The sequence below is a fragment of the Pan troglodytes genome, chromosome 12 (assembly GCF_028858775.2).
Source record: "Pan troglodytes isolate AG18354 chromosome 12, NHGRI_mPanTro3-v2.0_pri, whole genome shotgun sequence".
In the NCBI taxonomy this organism is placed as follows: Eukaryota; Metazoa; Chordata; class Mammalia; order Primates; family Hominidae; genus Pan; species Pan troglodytes.
Window position 1 is genome coordinate 49711897 of NC_072410.2, and position 12160 is coordinate 49724056.

The following is a 12160-nucleotide window of genomic DNA, read 5'->3' on the forward strand; positions in this document are numbered from 1 at the left end:
CCAGCCTGACCAATATGGTGAAACCCCATCTCTACCAAAAATACAAAAATTAGCCAGGCATGGTGGCATGCACCTGTAGTCCCAGCTACTCAGGAGGCTGAGACAGGAGAATCGCTTGAACCCAGGAGGCGGAGGTTGCAGTGAGCCGAGATCACAGCACTGCACTCCAGCCTGGGTGACAGAGTGAGACTTGGTCTCAAAAAAAAAAAAAAAAAAAAGATTGCGATACCAATGAATCACTGGTTCCGAGGACAAAATAAAAATGAGTATAATTTAACTTTTGGGTTTAGCAGGTGAAAATTTGAAGAGCTAGTAACCGTAATAAGGACTGTAGCTATCAGTTAAAAAAACAAAACCATAGTATACAAAAATGTAAGCATAGACACAGCCATTAAGTTTCTGAATGTTGACTCTGATCTGTACACTTGTATGTGCTGGGGCTTTGCCAGAATGGTTTGGTGTGGATGGAGGAGGTGGGTGGGGCTAAATATGGAAGACCCCTCCCCATGGCGAGCCACCGCTCGCTGAATGCTTACGAAATGGCAGGTATTGCACCATAAGTACTAGCGCTTTCCACATACTATCTCAGCTAATCTTCACATAAACTTGTCAGTAGGTACGTGTATCAACCCAATTTTCCAGTGAGACTCAGAGAGGTTGCATTATTTTCCTAAGGTCACATAGCTAGTATGTGGTGGGGCAGGGATCTGACACTGGGCCTCTTAGATCTAATGGGAGGGACATCTTCTGTAAGTGACAGAGACAGAGAGAAAAGAGACAAGAAAGAGAAAGCTGGGAAGGAAGTTGGAGGTTACAGGCCAGATTGAGAAAGTCTTTGAAAACCAGGCAGAGATGCTGGATGCATTGTGTGGGGTAAGAGGAAGCTACTGAAAGCTATTGAGCAAGGGAGTAGCATGACAGTGGTATTGTGGTAGGATCAGTCAGTGGCAGTGCCAGAGTGCACTGGGGAGGAATAAGTGCTATTACGGAAACCAGCTCGGAAGCAATTGGAGTGATGGGGAGTGTGGTGAGCAGGTTACTGGGAACCACTGTAGCTCCTGAGTGGCTGGGCCATCATTCCACATTCCCCAGAGGTTGGGAACCAGCCAACCTTTCCTAAGTGCCTACCCTGCACCCAGGTAATGAATGTATGGATTGCTCAGAGCCCCCATGCAGGTTGGATTTCTGTCTGCGACCTGCCTAGGAGAAAGAGCTGCTGGGATGCAAGAGATCCTGCAAGTCTTCTCTGGCAGGAAGGAAATGGGGTCAGCTGTGTTTGGGCTTTGCTGAAAATAACAGAGCAAATACCAGAGGCAGGCTTAAAAATACTTGTGCCCCAAGTCTTCTGTGGGCGTCAGCAGGTTTGTCAGATGCCGAAGGGAAGGCTTGGCTGACCCACTAGACTCCTAGCATCGAGCTCTGGGGATCCTGGTCAGCACCCTGCCCCTCTGGGCCAGGCCCAGCATGGCCCTAACTGGTAGCACAGAACAGGCAAGTGATCAGTAGGAGGTGAGTCATTTGTATTATGTGCTAGGTGTCGTACTGAGTGCTGTAGATGCATTTGTGGGCTGGGTCCCTGCAGTGGCCTCCTGGATGATCTCCCTATACTACCTGGGCTCCTCTGTCCATTGCTGATACAGCACACAGAGTGATCTGTGAAATTATACAGGACATCGTTTGTTCCTCTGCTCCAGGGTTTCTCAGACTTGGCACAATTGGCATTTGGAGCCAGATTATTCTTTTTTTGCGAGGGCTGTCCAGTGTACTGAGGGTGTTTAGCAACCTGCGTGGCTGTGACCCAGTAGATGCCATTAGCTTCTCCTCCCCAGTCATGACAATCAAAAATGTTTTCTGATGTTGCCAAATGTCCCCTGGGTGCAAAATCCACCTCCTAGTTGAGAACCACTGCTCTAATAGAAACTATAGTGTTCCTCTTTTGCACTTAGAGTAAAAGCCATAGTCCTTAACCTGGCCTGCAAAGCCCCCAGTCCTCTCTGATCTTGTCTCCTACTGCTCTCCCCTATTTGGTCCACTGCAGTCACACTGGTCTCCTTGCTGTCTCTCAAACATACCAGACAGGCCCACTTCTGCCTCAGGGCCTTTGCACTGGCTGTTCTGTCTACCAGAGCAATCTCCCACTAGATAGCTGCATGACTCATTCTCTCCTTCAAGTGTTTCCTCCAATATCACCTCAGTGAGACCCACCCTGACTATCTTACTTATGTCGGTAATCTCCATCTCTGCCACCTGCTCACACTTGCTATCCTCTTGCCCTGTTCTATTTTCCCTAGTTTCCTGAAGCACTTTTCCTTCTAACATATCAGAAAATGTGCTTATTTATTGTTTGTGTTGCTTATTGTTTGTCTGTCTGTGCAGCCCTGTAAACTCAACAAAAGCAGAGATTTTGGCCTGTTTTTGTCACTGATGTGTCCTTAGCACCTAGAGCAGTGTTCAGCACATAGTAGATGCTCAATAAATATTTGTTAAATAAGTAAATTTGTTAAATAAATTATTAATTTTCACAATAACCTTGAAAATATTCACATCCTCATATTACAAATGAGGAAGAGGAGGCTCAGAAAGATTAAATGTATTGCCCTAAATCACATAGCCAGCAAGCGGGAGATCTAGAATTTAAACCCAGGTCTGGATAGAAACAAACTACGTGTATAGGGAAGTTGCAACTGCTGCTGTGTGCTATGCTGCAGAACTAGGCGAAGAGTCTCTCTTCTTTCGTGAGTCTGTAGAATTGGGGGTACCCTCACCTGACATAGACTTGCAATAGGTACATATTACCTGGGAGTAACCATGGCAACAAAATTAATGGTGCGGTATAATGCGATTGGCCCAACTGATAAATTAGGAAGTTTTTTTTGTTTGTTTTATGGAGGCATTCTTTGCCTTACAGAAGGATCCCCTTCAGGCTCTGTTTAATTACCTTCTGGAGGTTGTTTTAAATAGGCTCTGTCTTTGCTGCCTTGGGAGGTTTGGAGAAGCAGCTTGGAAGGAGGCAGAGGGGAAGGGGAGCGAGCCAGATTGGGGGTGGGGCTGGGCCGTTCCTCCTCCCTCTGGGTGTTGGGGGTGTGCCCCGCTCTGCCCGAGAAGGCCAGTTGTTGAGTGTCCTCTGCCCCTCCCTTGGACTCTACACCGAACTTCAGGTAGGTTCAGATGGCAGTTCAGCTGAGATGCTGGCTGTTTTTGAAATTAGCCAACTTCTGGGATCTTCCAGCCACCTCTCACCCGGATTGCTTCTCCACACCTGCTCCATGTTCTTACTTACCAAGTTGAGAAATCAAGCAAAGTTCAAAGTCTCATATCCACACTGATTTGTTGTTGGAGCCAGTAAGTCCCAAGGGATCAAAGCTGCATATTTTTATGCTCAGCAGAGGCACAGAGGAGATGGGCTGAGCCCACACAAGATGAGGTCTTAAGCAGGAATTGTAGTTTAAAGTGGAGATGCTTCAGTGGTCTAGTGAGAAGACGTTGAACTCTTGATATCCTAGGATGTCCTGTCGAACTCTTGACACCCTAGGATGATCCTCCCCTATCACCTGTTTGCAGGACTGGCTTGTGAAACTTCAAACTAGCAACCAGCTCTTGGCTTGTGGGTGGTACATTACCTGCTGCCATTTTTGCATCTGACATTTAACCCCTTAAAGTCAACATTTAATCCAGCAGGTCCTAGGGAAAAGCCTAGACCCAAGGAGTCAGACCTGAGTCCTTGTCCTGTTCTCCCTCTAAGCTGGGCGTGGCCTCATACACCGTAGGACAGGAAGGGGCCCTGGAGAGACTTGCTTCTACCTCCTGTCCCTGCTTCTGCCTAATTTTAAAAATAATACAAGTCTAAGCTGTGAGGTAACTTGCACAGGCAGGCTATGTAAGTTAGTGACTGAGAGAGGGCCAAAGTCCATGATCCTGACTGTTGTCACTGCAGCCTGGCGATGGGATCAGCCCAAACAAGATCAGATCATGACTAGGAATTTTTGTTGAAAATGGAGATGTTCCTCCCACCTCACCCCAAAACCTCTGAGGCTGGTGTGTTGTCAGATGCCTCAAGAAGAGCTTCAAGCACCACTTTAGCTTCCATTCCTTCCTTTCTTCCCTGGAAATCTTTCCCTGATATCACTGGAAGCAGTTTCCAATAACCCCAAATGGGTTATATTAGTTAAAGTGATACTAGCTGCTGTAACAAAACGATCCCCAAATGTACTAGCTTAAATGAGACAGTTTATTTCTGTCCTGTATAACAGCTCAAGTTCCAGGTGGGCAGCTAGCTCTGCCCCACAGGATTATTCAGGGACCCAGGCTCCTTCCATCACGTTTCTCTACCATCTCTTTGGGTGTCGTGCTATCTTCATGGCTGAGGCTGGGCTGCGGCCACATCCTTGCACTGGCTCACAGCAAGGGGACAGAAAGCGTGGAGGGGGAGGCACTGGCCTGGAAAAGGCACATCACTTCCCCTCAGATGCCACTGTGGGTCTCAGCTACATGGACAAGCCTTATTGCAGAGGAGGCTGGGAAATGTGTAGCAGGCCAGCCACCTGCCAGCTTCTGTTCTATGACTATGGACAACACAATAGGACATGGATTTTATTGGACAGTTTGTGGTCTGTGCCATAAGGGTCAATAAAGGGCTTGGAATTTGTGCATCTTCTATTTTTTTCTAGTGGTTACCTTTAATTTTTAAACAAATATTTTTAAGGAGGTAATATATGAACAAGATACAGAATTCTAAAGGTATAAAAAGAATAGGAATTTTTAAAAAAACTCTCCCTTTTTCTCTCCCCCAGTTGCCCACTTTCCCTCCCTAATCGTTGGTTCCTCTGTATTATGCCAGATATATCTGTATAATTTACCCTTTTTCTTTAAATTCTCACAATATAGTAACTCCAGTGAAATTCACCAGAACATGATTTGTAATAGCAGAAAGATAAGACAGTCACAAAAGAATAAATACTATGTGATTCTACTTATATGAGATACCTAGTGTAGTGAATGTCGTGGAGACAGAAAGCAGACAGCAGTTTCCAGGAGCTGGAGAAGGGAGGAATGGGGAGGTCACATTTAATGGGTAGAGAGTTTCAGGTTGGGAAGCTGGCAGTGTTTTGGAGATGGATGATGGCGATGGCTGCCCACGATTTGAATGTACTTAATGCCAAATGTCTATCAATAGGAGACATTTTATACAATATTCAGGCTGGGCACGGTGGCTCATGCCTGTAATCCCAGGCCTTTGGGAGGCCCAGGTAGGAGGATTGCTTGAGGCCAGGAGTGCATGACCAGCCTGGTCAACATAGCGAGATCCCATTTCTACAACAACAACAAATATATGTGTATATATATACATATATATTTTTCATTCATTCAAGGGTTTTGGTTGGAAGAATAAGACTGCTTTCTGTGCACTGATATGGAAAGATCTCCAAAATGTATGACAAGCCTAAGGGGCAGAACAGTGCAGTGATGAGCTAGACTTTAAGGATAGAAGCAAGTGGTAGTTAAGGGTAGGGACTCTGGAGCCAGACTGCTTGGGTTCACATCCCGGTGCTGTGAGACTTTTTTGTTTTTGTTTTTGTTTTTTTTTTGTTCATTTGTTTGATTTTAGGGTTTTTTTGTTTGTTTTGTTTTATTTTGAAACAGGGTTTCACTCCTGTCGCCTAGGATGGAGGGCAATGGCGTGATCTCAGCTCACTGCAGCCTCTGCTTCCTGGGCTCAGGCAATTCTCCTGCCTCAGCCTCCCAAGTAGCTGGGACTACAGGTGTGCACCACTGCCCCTGGCTAATTTTTGTATTTTTTCTAGAGATGGGATTTCACCATGTTGCCCAGGCTGTTCTCAAACTCCTGAGCTCAAGCAGTTTGCCTGCCTCAGCCTCCCCGAGTGCTGAGATCACAGGTCTGAGCCACCACACCCAGCCTGCTGTGGGACTTTGGGCAAGTCACTTAATCTCTCTGAACCTCAGTTTCCACATTTGTAAAAATGGGAGATATATTAATCCCAACCTCCTAGGGCTGTTGAGGGAATTAAATAAGTGAATAAGTCATTCTGGCCAACCTCAGATACTGACATGCTCCAGTGCGGGGGAGACCTAGGTGAGGAGGCCTGGGTGCCTGTCTCCATCTTGCCACCAGCCCCTGGGGCCCTGGCTTAGTCACTTAGTCTCTCTGAGATGCCTTACCTAGTCTAAAGAGCATCTGTCTACCTCCCAGGCATTTGGGGGATAAAACAATAGAGATGAAGTTACTTTGAAAGATGATTAAATCCTTTAAAAAAAAACCTGCTCATTTGAATTGCTTCCCTCTATTTTAGGCAAAACTATTGAGCACGTTCTATGAGTCAAATATTTTATATATGCATATGTCATTTAACGCTTGGTGTTAGTCAGATTGAGCCAAATGTTAGTACAAATAACGCCCAGGTTTCGGAGGCTGAACACAGTCAGGTGTGTTTCTCATTCATATCTGACTCCATTGCAACTCAGGGACCTGGCAGAGGCCAAAGATGATGCCAAGATGCCTCCTTTCACTCATGTCTTTAGGGCCTCACTATCCTCCACTGGATCCTCCATGGGAGGCTCGGGGACAGGCCTGGAACTGGCGAACGTCACTTCCACCCACAATCCATTAGCCAGCACCCGGTCCCAGGAGGCCACTTGACTGCGGGGGAGGCTGGGAATCATAGGCTTAGCTGTGTGCCCGTAAATGCAGACTGCCAGGGAACCCTCCCTTACAACGACTCATGTTACTGATGGAGAACCAGGCACAGAGGCAAAGTGATTTCCCCGGGGCCACACATGGAGTAAGCGACAGAGCCAGGGTTTGTCCCCTCCCTCTTTTTCATTGTATCCTGTTCCTCTTTCATGTCTTTCTGCTCTGAAGATGCTAGAGTGTTTTTAAAATGTTCTTTAGTTCCTGCATTGTCTCCTTTCCTCAGAATTTCTTTCCTATGTATGCATGTGTAGGCTCACTGAGCAATGATCTGTTTCATTGGGGTCCTCCAAATATCAGTATTTCTAGGCAGAGCTGACCGTATCATTTGTGAGATTCAATACAAAATAGAAATGCAAGACCCTTGTTCAAAAAACAGAAAGAAGCTTTTCCTTCCTTTCTGAGTTTTCTCTCTCCCCTCATTCTTCTCCCGTCCTGGAAAAATGTTTTTTGTTTGCTATTTAATGTTTCTCTTCCTTAGCCACAAGGGACACTCATGGCACAAGTGCAGACCCTCACAGGCACCCGGAGCCCTGCCTCACAACTTGATGTATGGGGAGTGCATGGCCCTCCCTGCGCCTAGGCCTCTGACAGGAGTGGAGGGTTGCAGCAGTCACTGGGTGGCCAAGAACTCATTTCATGGCGGTGGCTGAGGCAGTGGGAGGCAGGACCACGTGTGAGCTGAGGGTCCGGGCCACCAGCATGTGCTCCATTCTCCCACTGGGCTTAACTTATAAAACTCAAATTCAAAGATAAAGATACAGTCATGCCTCACTTAACATCAGGGATATGTCTGAGAAATACGACATTAGGTGATTTTGTCATTACGGGAACATCATAGAGTGCCCTTACACAAACCTAGATGGTAGAGTCTACTCCACACCTAGGCTGTATGGTATAGCCTATTGCTCCTAGGCTACAAACCTGTACAGCATGGTACTCTACCGAATACTGTAGGCAATTGGAACACATGGTATTTGTGTATCTAAACATAGACAAGGTACAGTAAAAATATGGCATAAAAGATTAAAAAGATGGGGCCAGGCACGGTGGCTCATGCTTGTAACCCTGACACTTTGGGAAGTGGAAGTGGGAGGATTGCTTGAGCCCAGGAGTTGGAGACCAGACTGGGCAACATAGGGAGACCACGTTTCTACAAAAGCACACAAAAAATTAGCCAAGTGTGGTGGCACACGCCTGTAGTCCCAGCTACTCAGGACGCTGAGGTGGGAGGATTGCTTGAGCCGGAGAGGTGGAGGCTGTAGTGAGCCGTGATGATACCACTGCACTCCAGCCTCGGCGACAGAGCAAGCCCTGTCTAAAAAAAGAAAAAAAAAAAGATAAAAAATGATACACCTTCATAGAACACTTACCATGAATGGAGCTTGCAGGACTGGAAGTTGCCCTGAGTGAGTGAGTGAGTGGTCAGTGAATGTGAAGGCCCAGGACATGACTGTGCACTACTGTAGGATTTATAAACACATATCCTTAGGCTGCACTAAATTTATTTAAAAAATGCTCTCTCTTCAAAATAAATTAACCTTAGCTTACTGTAGCTCTACTTCATAAACTTGTACATTTTAAAAACTTTTTGACTATTTTGTAATAACACTTAGCTTAAAACACAAACACACTGTACAACTGTACAAAAAAATTCTTGTCTATAAGCTCTTTCCTATTTTTAAACATTTTTACTTTTTTAAAAAACTTTCTAAACGTTTTTGTTAAAAAGTAAGACACAAACACCCATATCATTCTAGGCCTACATGGAGTCAGGATCATCAATATCACTGTCTTTTACATCTTGTCCCACTGGAAAGTCTTCAGGGACAGTAACACGCCGGGGCTGTCATCTCCTATGATAAGTATGCCTCTTTCTGGAATACCCCCTGAAGGGCCTGCCTGAGGCTGTTTTACAGTTAACTTTTTTTAAAAAATATAAATAGAAGGTATACACTCTAAAATAATAAGAAGTGGCTGGGCACGGTGGCTCACGCCTGTAATCCCAGCATTTTGGGAGGCTGAGGCAGGCGGATCACCTGAGATCAGGAGTTTGAGACCAGCCTGGCCAACATGGTGAAACTCCATCTCTACTAAAAATACAAAAATTAGCTGGACGTGGTGGTGGGCGCCTGTAATCCCAGCTACTCGGGAGGCTGAGGCAGAAGAATCGCTTGAACCTGGGAGGTGGAGGTTGCAGTGAGCCAAGACCATGCCATTGCACTCCAGCCTGGGCAACAAGAGTGAAACTCCATCTCAAAAATAATAATAATAAATAAATAAATAAAATAAAATAATAAGAAGTATGGCATACTAAACATATAAACAAGTAACGTTTATTATTGTCAGGTGTTGTGCTAGGCTTTTATATGAATGGCAATGCAGTAGGTTGGTTTACACCAGTATTACTACAAATGTGAGTAATGCATTGTACTATTACTTTAGGACAGCCACAAGGTCACTAGGCCATAGGAATTTTTCACCTCTCTTGTAATCTTCTGGAACCACTATTGTATATGTGGTTTGTCATTGACCAAAATGTCCTTAGGTGGCAATGCCTGTATTAAAGTCAAGGCAGCAACCATGTTGGGCGAGGTGTAATCCCAGCAGTTTGGGAGGCCAAGGCAAGTGGATCACTTGAGGCCAGGAGTTCAAGACCAGCCTGGCCAACATGGCGAAACCCCGCCTCTACTAAAAAAAAAAAAAAAATTAGCCAGGCATGGTGGCGCACGCCTGTAATCCCAGCTACTGGCGAGGCTGAGGCACAAGAATCACTTGAACCTGGGAGGTGGAGTTTGCAGTGGGCCAAGATCGCACCACTGCACTCCAGCCTGGGCGACAGAGCAAGACTGTCTCAAAAAAAAAAAAAAAAAAAAGCAGCCACACAGCATTAGACCACTGGAATGGGACCTCCTTCTCAGCATTGCGCTGATGGCCTGTCCACAAATCCAGCCTTCTTGTGGGTCATTTCTCTGGGAGCCTTTCTGTTTCCCTGGAGAAGGTGTCTCCGTCCTCCTGCCTGTGGTGTCCTCAGAGCTGGATGCAGACAGGCTCCTTTAGAACCTCAGCACTCAGACCCTTGCCTGGTCCCCCTGTGCCTGTGACCATGTCTGGGCTGTTGTGATTTAGCTTCTCTGGAGAATAAACCTCCATCACCTGGACAGGGACTTTGGGCCTCCCTGCTTTGTGCACAGGGACATTTTCAACGTCTCTCCCTGCTCTCTGGCCGTGCCGCCTGCACCTTCCTGGTGTCTGGAGCTCTAGTTGGGCTGAGCCCACTCACTCCCACTGAGCATGTGGGGTGTCCTTCCACCCTCTGCAGCATTGCCAACCGCTCATCTCTTCATCAGCTCACCACCTTTCAAAGATGTGTGACATCTTCTGCCTGCTGTCACGTCCCCTTCCTCCCCGAGAGGGTTTTCAGCTGGTTTATTCCTTTGCTGTTCTTTTCTCGAGGATTTGGGAAGAAAAGGAGATGACACTGTGCATTGGCTTCACCGTGCCTTACCAGAAGTCAACTTAAGTCTAGGTATACTTCTGTTTTAGAAGACGATATTCCTTCATTAAGCACGTATTGAGCACCTACTGTGTTCCAGGCCCTGGGGGGATGGAATGTGCTAGGAGATAGTGCTGAAAAGCCAGTTCCTGCCTGTGAGTGGCCTGACTGTGAATCCAGAGGGGGGAGGATGCAGAAGGTTATGACTGGGGTGGAGGGTGTGGGGTGTCAGGAGTCTGTGTACAGGGCCTGGGGTCGCACCAGGGACAGAGCCCAGACTTGAGGGTGCACTTCAGGAAGGTGCTTACTGAGCAAAGAGGGGAGGATCAGCCTTTTATGTTTTGTTTTGTTTTTTTTTAAATAACCTCTTTGCTGTCAGGCCCTCACTTAACCTTTGTGCTAGCAGTGATTCTGCTTTTGGCTTTTCACTCATCAGTCCCCTCTGTTCCCCAATTATTATTTTTTAAACATCGACTGCTTCTAGTCTGCCTGGGTCTGGAATAGCAGACAATCAAGTGTGTTGGAAATGTGTCTAAAATAAGAGTTAATTAGGCTGTGAAGTAAGGTTTGAGGGACTCAGCTGTGAGAAAAATGCATAAACTTTAATGTATCAATTTTATAACTTCTATTTTTACTACCCAGTAGCCTTCTTAACTTCTGCAGCTTAATTTATGTTCCAGATGACCAACATTGCCATATACATGAAGCATAACAACCATTCTATTATAAAACTTTAACATCAGCTGCTGGCTGTATCTTCCTTCTAGCTGCATAGCCTTCTTTCTCCATTAAAAAAATATACTGGCCTTTGGTTTGCCCATGGTGTACTTTTTTTTTCTTTTTTGGAGACAGGTTCTCACGCTGTCATCCAGGCTGGAGTGCTGTGGCACAATCATGGTTCACTGCAGCCTCTACCTCCTGGGCACAAGTGTTCCTCCCACCTCAGCCTACTGAATAGCTGGGTCTGCAGGCACATTCCACCACGCCCTGCTAATTTTTAAGATTTTTTGTAGAGATGGGGTCTCCCTTTGTTGCCCAGGGTGGACTGATCCTGGGCTCAGCAATCCTCCTGCTTTGGCCTCCTAAAGTGTTGGGACTACAGGCGTGAGCCGCTGTGCCTGGCCCCCTGACAGTGTAAATTTTTATTTGCCATGTTTCCTTGATTTGAAAAGGCCTGGGCTGGGCATGGTGGCTCACACCTGTAATCTCAGCACCTTGGGAGGCCTAGGTGGGCAGATCACGAGGTCAGGAGTTCAAGACCAGCCTTACCAACATGGTGAAACCCCGTCTCTACTAAAAATACAAAAATTAGCTGGGCATGGTGGTGCGCGCCTGTAATCCCAGCTACTCAGGAGGCTGAGGCGGGAGAATCGCTTGAACCCAAGAGACAGAGGTTGCAGTGAAAAAAAAAAAGGCCTACTTTATCACATCTGTAAAATGAAATGAGTCTTTTAATTGATGGGGGTCTTGGTATTACAGTCATAGTTTTCTTTCGTATGCGGCACATGATAGTATATCTTAGGATCAGTGGTGTCTTAGATTCAATGCAATACAGTATTTAGGTCATTTGAAGGGATTGACAAGTTATTCCGTTTCTCCAGCCTGTCTCTGTGCTGGAAAGAGACAGCCTCATCAGCATTTGAAAGGAACTTTTTCTCCCTACAGCCTTCTTATAATAACAACAGGCGTAATGTCAGCAACAGTAAGCATTTATAAGCACATGCTATCGTGCTGACACTGCTCTGAGAGCTTCGCATTCACCCCTTAAACGACTCTGTGTTAGAGGCATGGCTATCATGCCCATTCCACAGATGAGGAAACTGAGGCTCAGAGGTAGAAGTGGCACAGCAGGGAATCCAGGCTATCTCTGAAAAAATTATATTATGCTGTCACTAGTGATTCTGGGAGACAATTGAAGTATCTTCATTTAAATTAGAGGTTTCTACCTGCTTATGACT

The 12160-nt window shown here is 46.1% G+C and overlaps 1 protein-coding gene across 28 annotated transcripts in view; it reads left to right on the forward strand.

Annotated features, from left to right (window-relative positions):
• Positions 1-12160, forward strand: part of SFXN5 (sideroflexin 5) — a 129485-nt gene that overhangs the window by 35829 nt on the left and 81496 nt on the right. The gene's annotated exons all lie outside the window — the stretch shown is intronic.